Source organism: Coturnix japonica, chromosome 8 (genome assembly GCF_001577835.2).
Source record: "Coturnix japonica isolate 7356 chromosome 8, Coturnix japonica 2.1, whole genome shotgun sequence".
Classification (NCBI taxonomy): domain Eukaryota; kingdom Metazoa; phylum Chordata; class Aves; order Galliformes; family Phasianidae; genus Coturnix; species Coturnix japonica.
Genome location: NC_029523.1, coordinates 13,398,860 through 13,419,660, shown reverse-complemented (window position 1 = coordinate 13,419,660; position 20,801 = coordinate 13,398,860).

Here is a 20,801-nt window from a genome sequence, read left to right as displayed (position 1 = left end):
AGTCAAGGCCCTGCCCAAGCCCAGAAATCTTTTCAATGGACCAGAAGGTTTTAAGATTTCTTTCTACACTTGAACTAAGTGTTGCTCTCTGCTGGAAAGATGCAGCATTTCCTTATGGGGTGCAGGGAAGAGAAGATGCTCACTAGCACCAGAGAGCAGAAGAGAGGCACAACAGTGTCACTGCATAAACAGATCACTTGTGTACTGCTAGAAGGTGAACCATCAAAGCAAATGTTGTAACCACAACACTTCAAAAACAATGTAAATGAAAAACAGCATACCGAAGTGTTACATCAGCTCCTTTCACAAGGCCTATATTATTGTGAAATTCCACTTTTTTCAGATGTATACTATATTTTAAGAAATAGGTGATGCTTATTTGTTAACATTGAACCTAAAGGCAATCTCTTGTTGAAAATAAAAAGTCTCATGAAAAATCTGAATCCTTTTCTTATTCAGTAGAGTACATCAGCATTCATTTTAAAAGTATAGACTTAAAGCAATATTGCTGATCAAATGTAATATATTTGAAAGGAATATAAATAAATTAGAAATAAATTCCATATTAAAATAGGGACTTTTACTTAGAAGTGCATTTTTAACTTTTTTTTTTTTTTAATAAATTACTGAAACTTTTGCACTATGAAAGCTCTCAGGCAAAATTAATGGTTTTGTTTTGCAAATTAATTTAGATATTAAAAAATTATATTTTCAACCAAGATCTCAGTTACTCAGATTAAATATTAACCAAAAGCTGTCTTCTGCTTAAATAGAATTTAGCCTTTGAAGTGTTTTTATTAATCTCTTCTGATGTAGGTGCTTGAAATTCTATGAAAGTGCTGCTGCTACCAGTTCTGTGCATCACTTACTGTAATTTATTTTCAGAACATAATTCTATTTATAAATGAAAATCCTATTAAAAGAAGACAAGAAAAATTAGTCCTAGACTTTGCATTGGTAGAGTAGAAACAAAATGAGCGGCCTAACCTGAAGTGACATTTACAAATTACCTGTTAATTTAAACTGGGTTGAAGGATGACAGAGTTTAGTCAGACTGACAGGAAGTACCCAAGGAATGACAGTGGGGCCTGCAGTGGCCATAAAGCTCCCACAGCAAGTGCCTTTATCAGTGTTCTCAGGGAAAAGCTTCCCTTGCAGTAAATAATGTATTTGTAAAAATATTTACTTCATGGCAGGCCAGTGAGCAAACATTTTATGGAGCTGAAAACCCCCCATCTCACTCTTTTTGTTCTTATTTTTAGTAGGGATAAGAGATGCTTTAAGATGGCCACCTGCCTTTAGTCACATGGTTGATTCATCACCACCCCCCTAAAGCTAAACCACATGATTTTCTTAATGAAAATGAGACAAGAAGTGACAAGGCTTGTATCTTTTAGTTGCTTCAGGATAACATTCATGCCCTGAGACCCGTTCCTTTGTTCATCAGACATTCTTTGAATGGACACAAATGTGTATCAAGGCCATGCAGTGCCAAATATTTATAAAGATAACAATAGCTGCTCTTGCTCCCCTTATAAATAGCTCTGAGAAGACTCAAAACCAAGTGCTAAGAATCTATTTATTTACTTTCAAAAGCCAAAATATTGTTTGAAGGAAGAGGCTCAGGTGTCTTATAGTTTAGCATTACGCACTTTCCATGTGTCCAGACTTTACAGAATTCTTGTACAAAATTCTTAAGCATCAAATGGAGTATTTTTGAGTTTTAAAATAATCTAATAACAATTAAGAATCTGTCTCTTTTATGACAATCACAACAGAAGCACAGCAGACAGCCACTGCAACTCATTTCTACAGAGGAGTGCCACACAAATGAGAAAAGGAGACCATAAGCTGACTGATAACTCAGCCCAAATATAAGATACTATTCTGCACACTCAATAAGAATTGGTTCTATACATATACAAATTACAGAGCATAAATTTAGGTTTAGGGATTTTGCGAAGCACATGCACACTTCATTCATCAGGCACCCACTGACCTCCCCACTCATGTCTCATCCACACTGCCAGACACAGTCAAGAGGTCACACTGCAACAAAGGAACTCAGATGTATTATGCACGATCCTGTTTCTTGAATAAATTGGTTACTGATTTTGGGGTAGAAAACATGAGCTGATATAATGCTGTTGGGTACAATTATAAAAGTATCTATCAATTAAAAAAAAAAAAAAAATTGTTACAAATCTTCTGCCTCCGCAAACATCAGCTTATGTACCTACAGGTACGAAACAAATGGCACTTGAAGACTGCTCCAAAAGAAAGGCATGAATTCCCATAATCCACTTCAAAAGAATTCACAAGTCATTTTTAGTGCTATTTCTACAAACCTTGTTCTTGAAATTGATATTACAAACACTAAAATATCAACCATGGCTAAGTCTGTGACATAGACAACATGAGGTTTTTGTAGGCTGGTGTGGAAAACTTGCTTGTGGATACCAACATTTTGCAATATAATTCTGAAGTGTAGCTCATCTCTAATTTTTAATCTAAGCGTAAGACAACTGATTTTTTCTTTTTTAAATGATGACTTGAGAGTGATGTAATTTTACACCTACTGTACAAAAGATTTTCCCTATTTAATAGCAGAGTATAAATTCTGGAAGCAGATAAAGATCTTATTATTATGGAAGAACAGTAAAATGAGATCTACGGTGCCATTATTTTTTGAAATTAGACACTGTACCTTAGTCAAAAGATCCAAATATAGACTATGCTCTGGTCTGTATGTCATTGATGAAAAATGGTCCTCGAGTCTACTTAAAGAGACCAGGAAGACACAATTAATATTTTGATTTCTCACAGGAGGAAAAAAAAAAAAAAAAAAAAAAAAAAAAAAAAAAAAGAAAAAAAAAAAAAAAAGAAATTACTGCAACAGATAGAAGTTTTGAAGCTCTTGTGACTGTGGAAAATAGTAGACTCAAAAGACTGTGACTAAGAAAATAGTAGAAACAAAAAAATGGAAACTGAGTTACTATATATAGTTCATGTGTAATTCAAACTTACTCTGGCATTAAAGCTGCTATGGGTTCACTGTAATCTCAGAAGAAAGAATCATGACTCAAGCTACAGTGAGAAATATCAAGTCTTCCTTAACATTCACTTCATTAAGAACATAATCAAAGCCCTGCCTCCAACCAGGTTCTTTGATACAGAATGCTTGCACAAAACTTTCACATTTTATCCATATACTTTTGTGGAGATTTTATCCAGTCAAGATTTGGAGATGGTATGTAGGTCTGAAACTAATGTCTCCTATTTATTTCCATGGAAAATACAACAGAGAGCAAAAGAACACTGTTTGATAGTGCAAAGCACTATTTTTCAACATACTCCTCACCATTAGCTATGAATTTTCACTAGTCATGGCCTGTATGCCATGTTTGTAATAGTCTGCAGTAGAGGAGGTGACACAGTCTGTCACTGGTGCTGAAATGTACCACACACTGCCTTACTGCGCTCACATCCACTGTTCAGTCCCCATAAACATTTGGCAAGTAGTGATAAAATTCAATGGGTGCCATTTCTTCAGCATGGAAAAATTCAGTGACATTGCCTCATATGCACTTCCATATCAGACATCATACATGTGCCACATCAACACACAGCTCTGACATTGTGAGGCAATATAATAAAAGAGGAGGCATTACTTCTGGAGCAGCACTTCTGCTAATATACAACATCTGATTAATTATCCCACACACGTCTTTGACCAGGAAACCACATATACTTCTTTGGCCAATCTCAATTATTCTTCCACATTCATTAGGTGTTCCTGTATGGTTAGAATTATACCTTCACCCTTATAGAGTATATCAAGGACATATGATAATGATAACGATCAGTGTTATTTTAACTCTGCACAAAGGCCAAGATGTCAAGGCCGTTACCTCAGAAGAGAAGAGGACTATTGATTATTAACTAGAGACTATCCAGAAATTGAGAAATTAATAGGTAGATTACCCATCTACCAATTACCGGTAAGCTCCTAGTAAGATATTCTCCTACTAAGGTATTTGGGATGCAAATCAACAACATACAGCAGGGATGGTAGAGGTGGACTTGTTCATCATTCAACACCATTATTTCAATTGAGCATGTTTCAGGAAAGAGAACTCTGTGCCATAGTTACAGAAAACAAAGGGAAAGAGGCTTCTTATTAGTTTAGTGACATCATGTCTACACAGGCAGGTTTTCCAACCATCCCATGAAAAGTTCTGTAGTCTCTCAGATAGTCCAATGAATTTAATAGATAGTCATGCCATGAGTCTGTCTTTCTTCCTAGCAGCTGAGACTGCTGCTTCAAGAGGCCATGTCTCTAGATAAAAAGGGACTGACGTAGGACTCTAACCTTCATCCTGAATTTCCTGATTTCTGTTACCCTTGGGAAAATAGATATCAGCAAAGACTCATGTGCCTGAATGATGTCAGGAGACAGTTTTCTCCTAACTTTGTTTGCTAAGTGGTCAACTATCTTTGAAAAATGTTCCTAAAACTTTTTGAATTTTATTCCATATTCTAAAAACATCACTGTAAACCCAATGTAGACAGCTAGATATATTTTCTTTACAGTATTTTAAGAAAGAATTTACATTATAAGTATCTTTTATTATATAAATATCGTTTTCTCTCTGTCTGAGCATCATAGAGAAAGGATGTTTGGATGTTCTCCTAAAATATTTTTTCTAGCTTTACCACAATTATAGGTCTCAAAAGAATTAATTCAGAGAAATCCTTTGGCCTACAATTCGTGTATAGCTTTAGAACTTATGAAAATGGGTAGAAGCATGGAAATTTTACTTCTTAGAATTCTGCATCTCTTAGCAATGAGACCTCTTGAGAAGTATTTCAATGCTTTTAGACTGCTAAGTAGACATCAGGCAAAGAGTGTAAGCTTTTACTTCCTTATTGGCATCACATTTTGAGTGTAAAAGTATTTTAGACTCTTAAATCTATTCTTTAAGTTCCACTTATTCCTAAATTCCTAAAAATTATTATTCTGTTGCAATATATTCATAAAATTTCTACTGGTAGCAAGTCTGGAAACTGCTTAAACCTGAGTATATGAAGCAACCTGGTGACTGACCCAAACTTAGACCTCACAACCTTCAAATATCAGACACCTATCCGCCATCTCAGCAGAGTTCCTTGGGTAGTTGTCCATAAAGAACCAGGCTGAAGGTTCCGTGTTGTTGCTGCTCAGCCTACTAAATCCAGCCACTGCTGCAGTGTTCTAGAAAAACTCCTTGGTCGTATTTGGAGCAATGACTGAGTTTAGGTCTCCCTTCTAGGAAACATAACTTCAGAGGGAGTCTTTCTCAGTATTTCTCATTGAGGCTGTTCTACTTTGTTAAAACTGCTTAAACATTCTTTGGACAAAATAAATGAATAAATAAGATAAAAAACAGAGGGAGGATGTCTAAGGGCTGGCAGCCAGAACAACTCCTAAAAACTCAGGCATTCCTTATTTCACGCAGAGTTTCTTCCCACATCTTTCAAACCATTCCCACACAGAAGGCATTCAGAAGGACCTCAAAAGCATAACATCAAAGCAGGATTGCCAGCAGAAAAACAAAAACCTCTCTTTAGCAAACACTTGAGATCGCTGGCAGAGCAAGGCCCTAACTTTAGAACACACATGATGTCAAAGAGGCAACTAAAACAACAGCAAGACATATTCCATGTAGCAAGAGCAATTCTATGAGCTACATTATCAGACTGGCCATCCCAAGCAAAGGTAGTGATGCCAAGAGGTACACTGGGTACAAGATTAGCCTCTATCATTGTAGCCACTCTCATTAAGATATTCTTTCTAACCTGCAAGGAGAAGCAACAAAAGTGGCAGCATCTGGTGGAACTTGCGCCACATGTAACCTTGCTGATTCTTTCTTTCCAGACAGATTCATCACTCTTTGACCAAATCTTTAGACAGATGACCAAGCACGACTGAAGCATGTACACTTCTTTCACAAGAAAATTTAGTTCAAACCCTACTAAGCTGAAATTCCACCATGTCAGAGGGAACAACATGGTCTGTGACAAGCCAAAATTTACCCATCCAATGCTTTCCCTTTCACTGTCCTTATTAATCACATTTGAATGTTACTATAACAGAAAGCAGACACACAGAAAGCAAGGAAGAGTATTAGCTGAAGTCCCCAGTCCTCTGTCCTATGGGAAAGAGATAAAATAAACATCTATTACTGATACTGTTTGTATCCCTTTTTTAAACAGTAAAATTTTAAGATGAAAATCCTGGCAACTCCCAAGAATCTCAGTAAGTCTGAACTGGGAGAAGTGGTTAATATAAGAGGGTTTGGGATACTTATTAAAAACCCTAGGGCCCTTAACTGGATAGACTCGGGCCAAGATATGCAGTCAAAAGGAGCTCTTCTGGCTTTGCTCTGATTAAGATAGTATCTAAGTAAATAAATATGCTTACCACCACAGGCCTTAAGGGATGAATAACTGGTCTTACAGCCCTAGTAAAAGCTCCTAAGACTGTGCACTGGCCAAGCACCATCACAGCAGGCAGATTCAGTGCCCCTTTCCAAGACAGCCTGAAGGATTTCCTAGGGTTTGAATGAAAATGCTGAGGAAGTAGTTGTTTATATTTCCTGCAGTTTTTGAAAAACAGTCATAAAAAGGTCTTTAAATGAAATGGATAGTATCCTAAACTCACCCAGGGACCATAACTACAGAATCCCAGGACAGTTTCTGTAGAGGATATATCCCTTCCAGTTCAAGGATTCTTTTCTCTAATGTGGTCAGTTAATTCATTTACGTTAAATTCTGACTGGCATACAAGATACACTTGTTACACTAGATAGAAATAAATACATAAAAATTTAACTCCCTTAATTTTACCAGACAGATTTAATAAATGCACATAACTAATGGGTATATAATGACTTCCCTAAACTCCTACTTGTAGATCATGCATTCTATTTCCCAGTACATCTTTTTCCCCATGAAAAATTAAATTGGAAAGTCAACAAGAGAGAAATCATATTGGGGACATTTTCACTCCATTCATTTACATTGCCAGTCTTTGCAGAATGTGGATAGCGTATTTTTATGGCATATTTGGTTGCTATTCAAAGCATCTTTTTTTTATTATTATTATTGAATAGCAGAATTATTAGATGAGTAGAACCCTGTATGCATAATAAGAGCACAATTTAAAGCTGTCCCTAGGCTAATTTATGAAGCACTAAATCAACTGGAAAAGTTTTCACTTTTTCTTAAAGAGGCACAAGGTTGCTTTTTCAGTTGGTTTCATCTGTTTTCATAGTCTATGCATTGATCATAGCCTGGCACAGTTTCCCAAATGCGTACAGGAGAAGAACTATCTGAGAGATAAAACTAATGGTGCATATACTTTTTTTCTCTTTCTCTTCCCTTTCTAAATGAACTTCCTGTTGACTAGTACAGAACCTTACTGTATAAGGCTCACAGGCAATGACCACTGTGTGGGACAATCCAGTCAATGCATACGAATTTTGAAAACAGATACTTTTGTTGCACAAGGTCAAGGCGTGTAAATCTGCCTAACAAAATATGTGAAATATCTTTCACATATCTCAGCAAGGATGTGTAAGCACTCTGTGTTTCCAGTAAATACCGAAAAACATTTCTTCCTCATTTGGCAGAATAGCTAACAACAGTATGTGAAAATAACAGTGATATTTAGCACATACATTGAATCTCAAAGCACAGTAAAAAATAAAAAAAAATTAAAAAAAATAAAAGCTGTCAGGTGTCATTCCCAATTATAGGAAATAGAACCACACAGTGTATCTTCCCTAGATCATCCAGCAACAGACACAAAACCATGATCTAAGGCTCTTGCCTAGATCAGGAAACTTCAGAACCATTTTACCCGCTCTCATTTTGCTTCTGTATTAGTTCATTAGCTTTGGTATTACCAGTTTACTCACAGAAAGATATTTCATCCACAGAAGACTGCCACTAGTGCCCATTGCTGGGCTTCCTCATTCCAAGTGTCCTCTGGGGGGAAAACTTTTGCAACTTATACATAGCTCTCTCTTATACAGGTAGCCTTATGAAGAAATTTTGTCCTAGTTTCAAACATAGAAAGCTATACAGAGAAAACAATGAAGTAGCAAGACCTAACTGACTGCTTTAGCGTTACTCATATGTACACTAATCTAAGATAAGTAAAAAGCTCTTCTTGAGAAAGAAATAAATTTCATCTCTTTAGGGCCTATTCTGACATTGTTGTCATTGACTGAGAAAACAGGATAATGTTTATTGCTATGTGTTACTTTCATATTTGATTTAAAATGTAATTTGTTACATTATTATGTACTCTCATCCTGGGATTTTTAATTAGACACATTTTGGAAAATCAAAGTTTAGGCACATTCTTTGTTAAACTGGTAACAATTAAATTCTAAACTGGTAAAATGCACCTAATTTAATCCAGCAGAATTGCACATAGAGTTAGTCTTTGATTTTCTGTTCATGTTTATTGCCTCTCCTTAGTTAAACAGGACCTAAGGATTTGCATATTTGTACTTTTGTCCTTCAAAAGGGCAAATTACATCTCCAGTAATGTAACTGACGTGTTACTTCATCCCCTTACACGACATGGTTTAAAGGGTATAACTGGCAAAAGATAGTCCTTATTTGTCTGCTACCATTGCAAACCAAAAGGCAAAATAGCCTTCTTTAATTAGCATTGACAATAACCAGAATATAACCTACTATTTCCTGCCCATAGGTAGCCACCTTTCTAATAGAGATTTTATTCACACCTGTTCTCTATTAGGAAAGATATAAAATCCAATTCTTTGAAATATGATTTGGACTTTTAACTGACTGCAGAATTTTAGGTTCATGGATAACATTACTCCACTATTATTTTTATGTGAAAGAAAGCTATAGTTATTTTTGAGCTAGTTCACCTTCTCAGGTATGATGCTCTACTCTTCACAGTCACATCATATTCATAGCAAAATCTGCTGAACCAGCTGAGCATAGTTTAGCACCAAGCAATGCTATGACTGCTCTGAAAAATCTCTCCTAGGATGCTTTGTCCTAAACTCTACATAATCAGAACAGGCATAGAAAAGTATGTTATCAAACTGTCCGTGTACATTTATTTTTCATGGTAGCTTTTGAAACTCTCACACAGCTTTTTTGGACTGGGTAAATGGGTAGAGTTGTTGGAAGACTTTATGGAAAAGTTACAAATTATTTCACCACAGAAGGCGGCAACTAGGACAGACAGAACTTATCACAATATTTAATAACCTCAGCATGCCATTCAAACCTGTCTGTTTCACAGGCTAGAGTGTCAGCAGGCAGGGGGAAAAAGTTTCCTTAATTCTATAGACATGCATAGAATTTATCATACCAGTTGGAAATAATTGGGCTCTGTGAAGGTAAAAGAGAACCAACACACATGCATTACTTGAAAGCCCTCTTTGAGGTCATAAGCACTGCATCTGCCTCATGCTGGCCTTATTTAGATGACTGAAACTCACTCCTAAATACACCACACAAAATAATGCAGAGGAAAAAAATAAAGTCTGCTGCTGCTGTTTTATTAAAGTCTCAGTTTTGAACAAAAGTGGAGCCATTTTATAAATGTTGGCAATATCCTCATGAATACCTATGACAAGTGCTATTAACATAAAATACAAAACTGAATTTGGCATGATGAGATACTTAAGATTTAGACACACAGATACTACATTTAAATATGTACTTCACAGATATATTTTTAAACCGTTTATTTTTAAAAAACAAACAATTTCAATGCCTTATATTTGGAGTTTTAATTCCAATCAAGCTAATTTCTGTCATCACAAACACATACCTGCCAGTAATGAAGGTTGTTTAATTAGGTCCAGATAAAATAGCTCCAATTCTGTTTCTGATCCACCTGTCAAAGCAAATCAGTCTTTTACATGACTTTAAAAAAAACAAATTAGACTAGCTGATGATTTTTTGAATATTCAAGTAGACACACTGGAGATGAATCCAAACAGAACTTGTGATTGAACAAAAGCCTGGAACATGACCTCAAAGATGAAGTGATCTTGTTCTGCCAGAAGCAGATTTCCAAGCTTGGCATTTCAGGATTATGAAGTCAAGGACAGGGTGCGAAAAGGCAGCTACTGGGAAGAACAGCAGTGTCTTCTACAGCTTAGGGCAAGGTAACATTTTAATGTTATGTAAAATTAAACACAAATAACAATGTTAAAGGTCCTACTTAAAGCCCCAAAGCCAGGTGATTTCAGAACAGACATGTCCAACTCTCGCCATTGTGTCTTTACAGAAAGGAAAAAAAAAAAAAAAAAAGCTTATTTGTGTTACTAGTAGAAAAAAAAAGGAGATGAGGAGATGATATAGAAGGATTGATATGATTGAATATTAATAGAATTTTCATTGGTTTCTTAGATGGACTAGTAGTTGAAATACTGGCAGACAAATATCAACATAAATTGACCATCGTAAGTGGCATTATTTGATGTATAAAACCCTAATTAAAATTACTCATCACAGCCCTAAGGGATCATCACTAATTATCACTTACTAGTTTGGAAGCTCTACCAACAACTTCAAAAAGTACAGGAGTACATACAAATGCTAGGCTGTAGAATGAAAGAAAATACTGATTAAGAAACACCACACAGAGACACACTAGACACATTTAGAACACTGAAAAGATTAATTCAAATTTTAACATGGAAAATACTTACTAAGCTCTGGTAAGCAAATCAGCATACAACTGCTTTTTGCTTCTGTGCTTACTGTGTATTCACACAATTAAGTGAGAAATCACCAAAAAAAGTCAGGATTTTACATTGTTTTCCCCACTCAAGCCTACCATTTATTCCACTGTGATGATTCTTCTCTTATTTTTCATTATCTTCACAGTATTTCTACTGATGTTAGAGCACTAACTTTTCTCTGGTCGATTATACGTATTGTATCAGTGAGCCTTCTGCCTTCTACAGGATAAACTTGTTCATTTTGATCAATTTACAATGCACAAACAAAGCTTTTCTCCTGCTTGGTGTTCTAAGAACCATCTTTATTTTGTTTGATTTGTTTAGAATGCACAGCTTTTGACTCAGCTTTCCAAATTCAGTCACAATGTTTTCATTTTACCAGATGTCTACATTAACTTCTTACCTTGTACACCCAAATCTGGTAAAGGAGTTAAGGCACCAATGGGTCACAGTTGTTACAGTTGTACCAGTTTACACAATGCTTTTTTTGAAATTGTTTTCTCTGTGAATAAAATCCTGACCCAATAAAGTCAATCAGAATTCTTCCATTTGCCCCTAACGAATCATATGAAAGAAACCTATGTTTATAAGTCTAAAAATACATTCAGGTTTGCTTCATTACAGTCTTTCCATTTCATTTTTAGGAAACCTGTCTGTCCAGATGATGAGATCTAAACAACCTTAAGCTCTGAAAACAGCAAGTCATTAACTTTTTCTGCCTGTGTATGACAAACAGTTTCACAAGTCCTCCTTGAAATTAGGATATGACTTGTTTTCACCCTCATCTTATTTTGCTCAAGGTACAGTGGGAATGAATTAGAATCATGAGTCAGAACATGAGATTTTTTATTTATTTATTTATTTATTTATTTGGCATCATTAGGTCTCAGCCTCGGGAAGACCTGTGTATGTTTGCCTTGGCTGCCAAATTAGGGAATAGATTCATATTCACTTGCTCCACTTGGAATACAAGCTGCTCTTTGTAGTAGTGGATGTCATGCTATAGGGCATCTGTTAAAAGTGTTTATGCTTTAACCTTGGAATTTGCACACATATCGCTCATTACCTATATGCTTTATATTAATTAGATATCATTTACAAGAGATTCCAATTCTTGTCTTTCACGTACGACCACCACCTCCACTTACTTAAACTGATGTGTATTTAGCTACTCTGTTTATGCATTTTATTTTTTTGCCTCTAGATTAGAAGTAGCTGGATATTTATACTTATTTCAAAAACAGATGTACATTGTTTCAGAAAATACCATGTATTACTGCTGGTTGAACCTACAGAAATTTGTGATATCTTTATACAGTATAATTAATATATAACAGTGATTGGGCCTAAACATTTTGCTTTGTTAGATTCTTCCTTCCCAAGTGAAAACAGATGAGATGAACAGAAGTTGTATATTGCAAGCCTACAGAATGGAATATGAAAGGTTTCCTTGACCTCTGCTTATGATATTACAAATCTGAAGTAGTAACAATGCATGACAAAACTGTTATGGCAACAAATTATATAAACTGAGAATCTGGCTAGGTCTTCAGAATACTGCCAGCAGTTGGCCAGTGGTAGATTATTAAAGCTCACACTTTGCTTTATGACATCTTGAAAGTTTTTTTACCACAAGGAGCAATAAGGCCCTCATGGGATGACTAACTCTACTACCATTTAACCACCCTAAGCCAGTAGACACAAGTAGCTGTTTATTTGAGCTCAATTTACCACAAAATCTGTCAAGCTTCCAGCAGTACTTAGGACTGTGTCAATTTCTCCTCCTACCTGGTAACTGCAGCTCACAGCCACAGCTGTCTCTGAGCAGGTAGCAGGCAGCTACAGACAGACAGCTTTCCTCAGTACTTTGAATCATTTGTTTCTCTTAGGATGATACAGTTGCTCATCATATCAGCACTAGTTGTCCTCTCCTCTCTGATTTTGTACAATCAAAGTAATTTCTGTATCATGTCTCACCTAGTCTTAATATTTCTGACACAGTGCTTCACTAATTATACACCATCTATTACCACAAAACTAACTCAGCTTGTCCCTACTTATCTGTGCTACAAAAGGCAAATAATAAAAAGCAATACAGGACCATCTTACTTCACAAGCCTGCCTTTCCAGCGTGCTCAAATTCATGCAATTAAAACACGCTTTTAACAAGCCAAGTATTGCACCTTTTTCCCCAGCTAGAGAGCAGAGAGGGGAGGCACTTTGCTGTGTAAAATGGCACATGCATTTTGTAGATCTCATGTTCTAATGCTATTAGCTCAAAAGATTGAATTAAATTGAGAAAGGTTAATGAAAGGTTTCAGTCACGACTGCAGTGACCAATCCAAAACAAAGGGGCAAAAGAAATGGCAGCTTTAACAATTAAGCTCCCTCAACAAGTCCCTTTTAACAGAACTGCCATAACACAGTGAAATGCCACAGTTAATCAGATCACACTCACTGCTAACACTCAGCACTATAAAGTTGTTGTGACTGCCCTGTTGGGATGTTCTACAAGATGATCATGCTCTTCATTAATCCTTAATAATGGCAGAGCATATTAGATGTCATACAAATTAAGATTCCTAATTGTTTATATATATGGGACTTATTTATATATTTTCTTCATTCTGATATTTTAAAATGACGTTATAAATGTGAAATCAACTCCTTACTCCCCTGCAAATCTCAGTTCTATTTCTACTCATACCAAGCAGGCATGTTGTGCTGTACAAGTTTCCAGTGTATGCTGAAAGTACTCCTATCTCACCGAAAGCCAAAAGCTAGTCTGGCTCTGCATCACAGTGAGTTAATACATCATCTTCCTTCAAGTATTTATTTCTCTGACTCTATTAAGATGTAGGCAAACATCTGGGTAGTTGAACCTTCCCCAGGGTTCCATCACATTTTAGGATTTGACCTGTCTACTTATAAAGAAAATTCAATTGCAAAATTTTTATAGATCTAGTATATGTTGTAGGAATATGTTATCCTATAAACACCCACTTTTTGCTGTAGTATGCTCTGAAGTCCTTGCTGAGGATAAAAGAAAATAAAATACTTTAAGCTTGAAGAGGAAGAAAGACCATAGATCTGTAATAGCATTAGATGTGTATGTAGCAAACTGTTCAAGTCACTGTTTCCTTCGTGCCTTGGTTATGAGAGTGAGATTATCTCTATACAACAAGGTTGAGAGCACTTCAAACTGAAAGTCCAAAGTATTCCAGGGTTAAGCAATTAAAACATCTTGGTGCTTTTATATATTTTAGTAACAGAAACACCCCAAAGGAAACTGCAAGTCAGCTGAAGCATCAATGAATAAAAAGGAAGGAAATTATTTTTTTTCTTTGTGCACTATCACAAAATACATTACTCACACTTTTTGTCATGGCCCCGCTGAACTCATGCTACCATGGGTACAGCCTGCAACCACAGGCACTGGCAGGAGCACAGAAGCAGAGACTGGAAGCCAGACTGCCTGGTTGTGCAACAACCAGTGAGATTGACTTCCCTGCAATGTCAAACTGCAAATAGTCAAAGACCCTGATTTCAAATATAATTTAAATGGACAAGCCTGTGGTGGAAGAAGCAGTCACACTCTGCCCTTAATGTCTAGCTACTCCATGCCTCAAACTCCTTGGCATAGCCCTGGGGTGGATCAAGCAGAGAATTTCTTCAAGTTAAACTGAAGCCAGCAAAACGACACATGAAATTTTAAAAAAGATCTTCCTCAATTTGATTCACCATCCATTTTAAAAACATATATTTTGTCTATATCATTCATATATAATAAAAATGTACTGAAAAGTAAGATAATATAGCATGATGTGTCAAGGGATAGAAAATGCATTCCCATTAGTAGTAGATGGGTAAATCATGTTTTCAGTGAAGACGGGTAAGCTACTTTAAGGATCTGGTGGATTTAGGTAGGCTTAGGATGTTGCTGCTACCATGCATGCAAGGCTACCTCCCCATAACAGACATGCAGTGTAACATGCTCCTCCTATGAATGCCTACACTCCTTATTAGCCTGAAAATACTACAGACTATGGACTATGGATGCTGAGAGGGGCTGTTTCCCAACACTGGAGCAGGGGCAAAGTGGGTATTTCAGGGACTGTCACATCTTAAATAATTGCAAGTTATATGTACCATATTTATCAGAGCCATACAAGAACAAAAATGGGAATAGGAATAACTTAAATCACTTGTGGGAAGAATGTTTGACAGTTTTGCTATTCTGCTCTACATATAGCAGATTTTTTGTAGCTTTTACAGGTTTACAGATATCAATTTGAAACATATTATAGAGATATCAAAATACTTAAATAAAGGTTAACGAAAGGTTTTAGTCATAATTGCAATGACTGTGACCTAATAGATGGCCAAGGAACTTTGCAATTAAAAAAAAATAATATCAAACTTTCATTTATCGCATTGCTAGAACATGAAGAAATGCCACCATTAATTATACTCCACATTGATTACTACAAGTTGTCATGTATCTCTTTGATGATGCAAGATGGTTGTTATGGCAATGAGACACTACTAGAAATTCTTTGTAAGACCTAATTAGGACATTTGTTTAAATCAATAGGGTTTTTCTACACTTTTTTTTCACTTTTCTCCATTTTATTGTTTAGCTGTTTACTTTTAAAATGTTAGGAAGTCATTCTTTAATTACTTGAGGACTTAGATCGCTTATATAAGTTGTACCAGACATCTTTGTCTGGCTTTGCATGTTTCTGAATAGTGAAAATCTATTCACTTAAAATATTTTCTCTACACAAGTATCAAGGTTATTTCTGTTATGCACAGAGATTCAAAATGCTGATCTGACACTGCATAGACATGAAGGAGACAATTCCCATTGAAAACTGTGGCTTGGATCTTTCTTTACCGTCCTATAACACACAGCAGGGCCCTGATCTTGTTCACAAAAACAAGCACCTATGAAATAGTGTACGTAATGTCTGTTGAACATGGATGGCACATACCAATTTCTTTTTACATGTTTTTTACACAACAGAATTGACCTTGACAGGCTGGAAAGCTGGGCTCGGGTGAACCTAATGAGGTTCAACACGGCAAAGTGCAAGGTTTTGCACTTGGGCCGGAAGAACCCCAGGCACCTGTACAGGCTGGGAGGAGTGGTCCTTGAGAGCAGCTCAGCAGAGAAAAACCTAGGGGTCCTGATAGATGAGAAACTAAACATGAGCCAGCAGTGCGCTCTGTCAGCCTGGGAAGCAAATGCGATCCTGGGCTCCATCAGGAGAGGGGTGGTCAGCAGGGATAGGGAGGTGATTGTCCCTCTCTACTCTGCTCTTGTGAGGCCCCATCTGGAGTACTGTGTCCAGGTGTGGAGCCCTCAGTACAAAAAAGACATTTTGGAAAGGGTCCAGAGGAGGGACAGGAAGATGATCAGGGGGCTGGAGCACCTCCCCTATGAGGACAGGCTGAGGGAGTTGGGTTTGTTCAGCCTGGAGAAGAGAAGGTTGCGGGGTGACCTCATTGCAGCCTTTCAATACCTGAAGGGAACCTACACCCAGGAGGGGAGTAAACTCTTGGAAAGGGCTGATAATAGCAGGACTAGGGGAAATGGTTTTAAGTTAAAAGAGGGAAGATTTAGGTTGGATGTTAGGGGGAAGTTCTTTACTAAGAGAGTGGTTAGGTCCTGGAACAGGCTGCCCAGGGAGGTTGTGGATGCCCCGTCCTTGGAGGTGTTCAAGACCAGGTTGGACAGGGCTCTGGGCAACCTGATCTAGTAAAGGCGCATGTTTGGTGGCCCTGCTAGGCAGGGGGGTTGGAACTACATGATCCTTGAGGTCCCTTCCAACCCGGGTCATTCTGTGATTCTGTGATTAGGGATGCTACGCAAAGGGATGTGAGCAAGCTTGAACAGGGATTCAGGTTCAACAATTTGAAGAGCAAGGTATGAGTACTAACAGGGAGTAGAACTTGCAGAAAGCAGCTGTGTTCCATTCCAATGCAAGCCATTCTGATTCTATTCATGAAGTTAAAATTAACTTCTTGTTTTAATTGCTTATCAATTGCATAAACAAAATTCCCACGATCTCTCTGGAATCTGATACCTTTCTATATAGAATTTCATACTTTTAATTAATTTTTACTGTTTGAAATGTATATGTATGTAAATTATTATGCATCTGAGCCTTTCACATCAGAGGTGAAGCATAAATACTAAATCAATGTGTTAAACATCATGCCTGCTTTGATTATACCAAAATATAAATATATATATATTACTCTATTTTTAGACATTTTATACTGTAAAGTCTATAGATTGAAACCCTTCCCAACTACTTCTTATGGTTTTATAATAACAAAGTGAAATTTACCTTAAAAATATATATAATCATGAGGGACAAGGAAAAAAAAAAGTCAGCTGCCTAATAAATTAATATATAATCAATCAGTATTCCTTAACTGAAGGATATATATGCCAACAGCTATAGAATACTGTCCTATGTTTCCTCTGAACAGAGCTACCTACTGCAGATGGTCAATTTAGTGCAATTTTTTGCTTAAAATGGCTGAGATGGTATAAAACTTTCTTTTAGTTTAGATGGCATTTTTGCTCACGCTTTCCATAATTTATTATTGATTAGTCTTAGATTTATTGCCTATATTTTAGCTAACAATTTAGTATTCAAGAGATTTTAAAAATAAAACAGCTACAAAATGCTGCAATTCGGCAATTGTGCCAAAGACCATTTTTCTTGCCCATGGACGTGATTGACATATGAATGTGACTCAGGAAGAAAACATTATTAATATGAAAAAAGTTATGACTTTTGAATGATGTTAGCTTGCTTTGTAATTCCCTGGGCTATTTGTGCATTTCATATCTGGTAAGTACATACAGTGAGATTGTCTTTACACATTTAAACTTTTTTAATAATTTTGTTAAATGCAGAAGAGGGGAAAATAAAGACATATTATTAATAAACAAGCAATTAAACAGGTTAGGGCAACAATGCAGCGCTGGTCATTCAGGAACCCTGTGCTAATTTTAATTAGCTGCTTTCCCTTGCTTTCAAATGTAATTAAAGCAGCTTAGTTGTGCTCAGTGATGCAAACCACCTTATTTAATCACTAACATTATTTCCCTGAACTATTAATGATTTTCAAAACGCTTGTTTATGCAGAATTAGAACAGTAATTATCTTACCAGTTAATTTTGTACCTTCACATTTCACACCTCGCTCAAACGTCATTCATTTACCACAGCCTTTCTGTCAAAACAAAGAAATGCTTGTTCTAAATGTGCTTCTGACTGCCAAATTGAAAGCCAAGTTTTGTAACACTAATAAAGTAGCTCCCAAGTGAAACAGGTGTAGTAATTTAGACCCTTCCTGTCTTGAGCTTGCACATACATGCTATGTCTTTTCTTTATTAGCTTTAAAATGAGAGCTTGGTGTGCAAAATAAGCTATTTAATTCAGACTTGTGGAGCAGAATATAATCTTTAATTTAAACTAGAGCAGTAAAAAAAGGCCTTTAATTTTAACTGGCATGTGCGTGTGAATTTGAATTAATAATCCAGAAAATTGAAACTGTTTTGCTGCTGTTGCTGGATAGTGACTGTTCTTCACATGCCCTTAGTCTCACTCACTGTTTCTCTCTCTCCCACGCTTTGCTTGGTGCTATTTTATGATGTTGCCATCTTAATGTGTTCTAAAAAAGGAATTCTCAGTTGATCGAACACTTGCAAAAATGCATTGTGTTGAAATAAATTCTTCTATCTGTGTTAATGCAGTTCACATAAAGAATGTAATTAGTGTATTCATTATATCTACTTAAGACAGAATTTAAATGCACTATGAATTTACACTTCACAAATCATCAGATTTAAATATTTCTCCCGTTCTTTTACTGTAAGCTAACAGCTAATTGAGTATTTATAATCACAAAATACAATAGCCTTACAAACAGCACGTGCTTCTCTTCTAACCTCATAAGAAAGTCTTCCCTGTTATTGAGGAAACTAGGCAACTGCCCAGTGTTGTACAAACGAAAATCTATGGCAGAACTAGAAATAAAGACAGCTCCATCTTTCAGCTGTTCTGAAGTCGCTGGTGGTGCCCCACATTTATCCCAAGTTGTACAGGGAATGTTAGAGATGAGAGTGTTGCTTCTTTTTCAGAAGATGGCCCTGAGCCAGATGAGCAGCCTATGGGGAGTCAGTCTGACTCTTTCATCTCTGGGGCCACAAATCGGATAAATAGACATCTACCGATTTAATTCAATTCAATTAAGCTCAAAATTTCATCCAAAAGATAGGAAAACAGACCTCTCCTGTAAATCAAGCCTATCAATTACAGACTGCATATGTGGTTAGCACAAACACATGAACGTCTGGGAAAATCTCGCTTAAAAGAAAAGGACAAAAAGAATGGATTTGATGTAATGTTTCTAACACTGATGTAATCTAACAAATGTTTTCACAGGAAAGGTAACTGCAAACAGAGTATTAGATCTTAGCTTCTAAAGGCTCATTAATGGGATTAAAATTAAACATGAAATCTGTGCACATGACCTCCCATGGACTACTTTAAAGCATAAAGATACACATTTGCATAAAGGGAAGGTAAGGCAGACACTTTACAAAGCATTAGTGTATGTGTCCATTAGAGACACCGAATCACTGCAGCAATGATCTTAAATACCCAACTGCATTTTACAAATATTATTTTTAAATACATTATAAATTATACAGAAGAAAGCGCAGATCAATGTGAAAAGTATACTGTTTTAGTTAAAAAGTTGTATTTCATTTAAAAGTTCCACATGCAATCTGATGAAGTAGTTATACTTTAATAGATTTAAATGTATTAAATTTAAATGTGTTTTCAAAGGTTCTATAAATTTGGGAGAGCTAAAATTATTTCAGTATTTTCAGAGTGCCCAAGATCCATGGTCTCCTGGCAACTAGCAATCACATGGCTGTAGAGGTTTTGGCCTACTGTTACAATGCCGTTATGTGTTTGGTTGATGATTTATTCAAACCCAGTTTCAAACCTGCTGTTAGCTCCCTCATTGCTTTAATGCAGCTACTCTACCATTCATAACTGTCAAGAACCAATTCATTGGGACTTGGGCTTATTAAGCCCCCAAACTGTGTAGTGAACATACTCAGTTTTGTGCCTGGAAATGTGAATAAATACTATACTTTCCTTCCTTTTAAATTGATCTCTGGTATTTTTAACACCATGCAATATTTCTATCTTGTTATCAAGATACTCAGCCAATATCTCAAGAGAACGCACCGCCTGCAGCTCTGTGCAATCCTGGCTGCCTCCTTCCCAGCAGAGGGACAGGGTGCCTTGACACTCTGCCCTTACAGTGACTTACTGAATGGACAAAGGATAAGTTTTGTGATTTTACAGTGAAGCAAGAAGGACAGGCTCATCTTCTGCACACAGCACTGTACCTGGAGAAACAGCAATGGCCTTCTTTTCTTAAACAGTGACTTACCACTTTCTAGGAAGGCAAAGAGGTTGCTCCGGCAATTAAAGAAGCAATCACAGTGGATATTTACCCTATTGAGGACAATATATCTATTCTCTTGGACAAACATACCAACTGTATAAATAATATAAAGAGAAAATGGGTTTTGAAAATAAAATATTACTTAACAAGTGCATTTATATTTTAATCTAGCTCTGTTAATTCAATAGTTTCAAAAAGGCATATTTGAATAATGTGGTAATGGGAATTTTCTCCATTCTGTACACATGAGGAACATTCTAAAATGTGTTTCCACAATTACGCAGCAGCAGTGTGCATACCATTTAATGTGAGCATGGGAATAAAGCTGGTTTTAGCCATTTGGTTTAAAACAATCATAAATAGCCAATTTAACATAATGATTCTAGTATAAAATGTTTTGCTTTATTTTCAAGGATTCTAGGGGATGAAAAACATAATATTCTGAGGACTAATTTAATTTAAATTAGGACTACTGTGAAAGTCAGGTTCTGACTTAATGGCAATT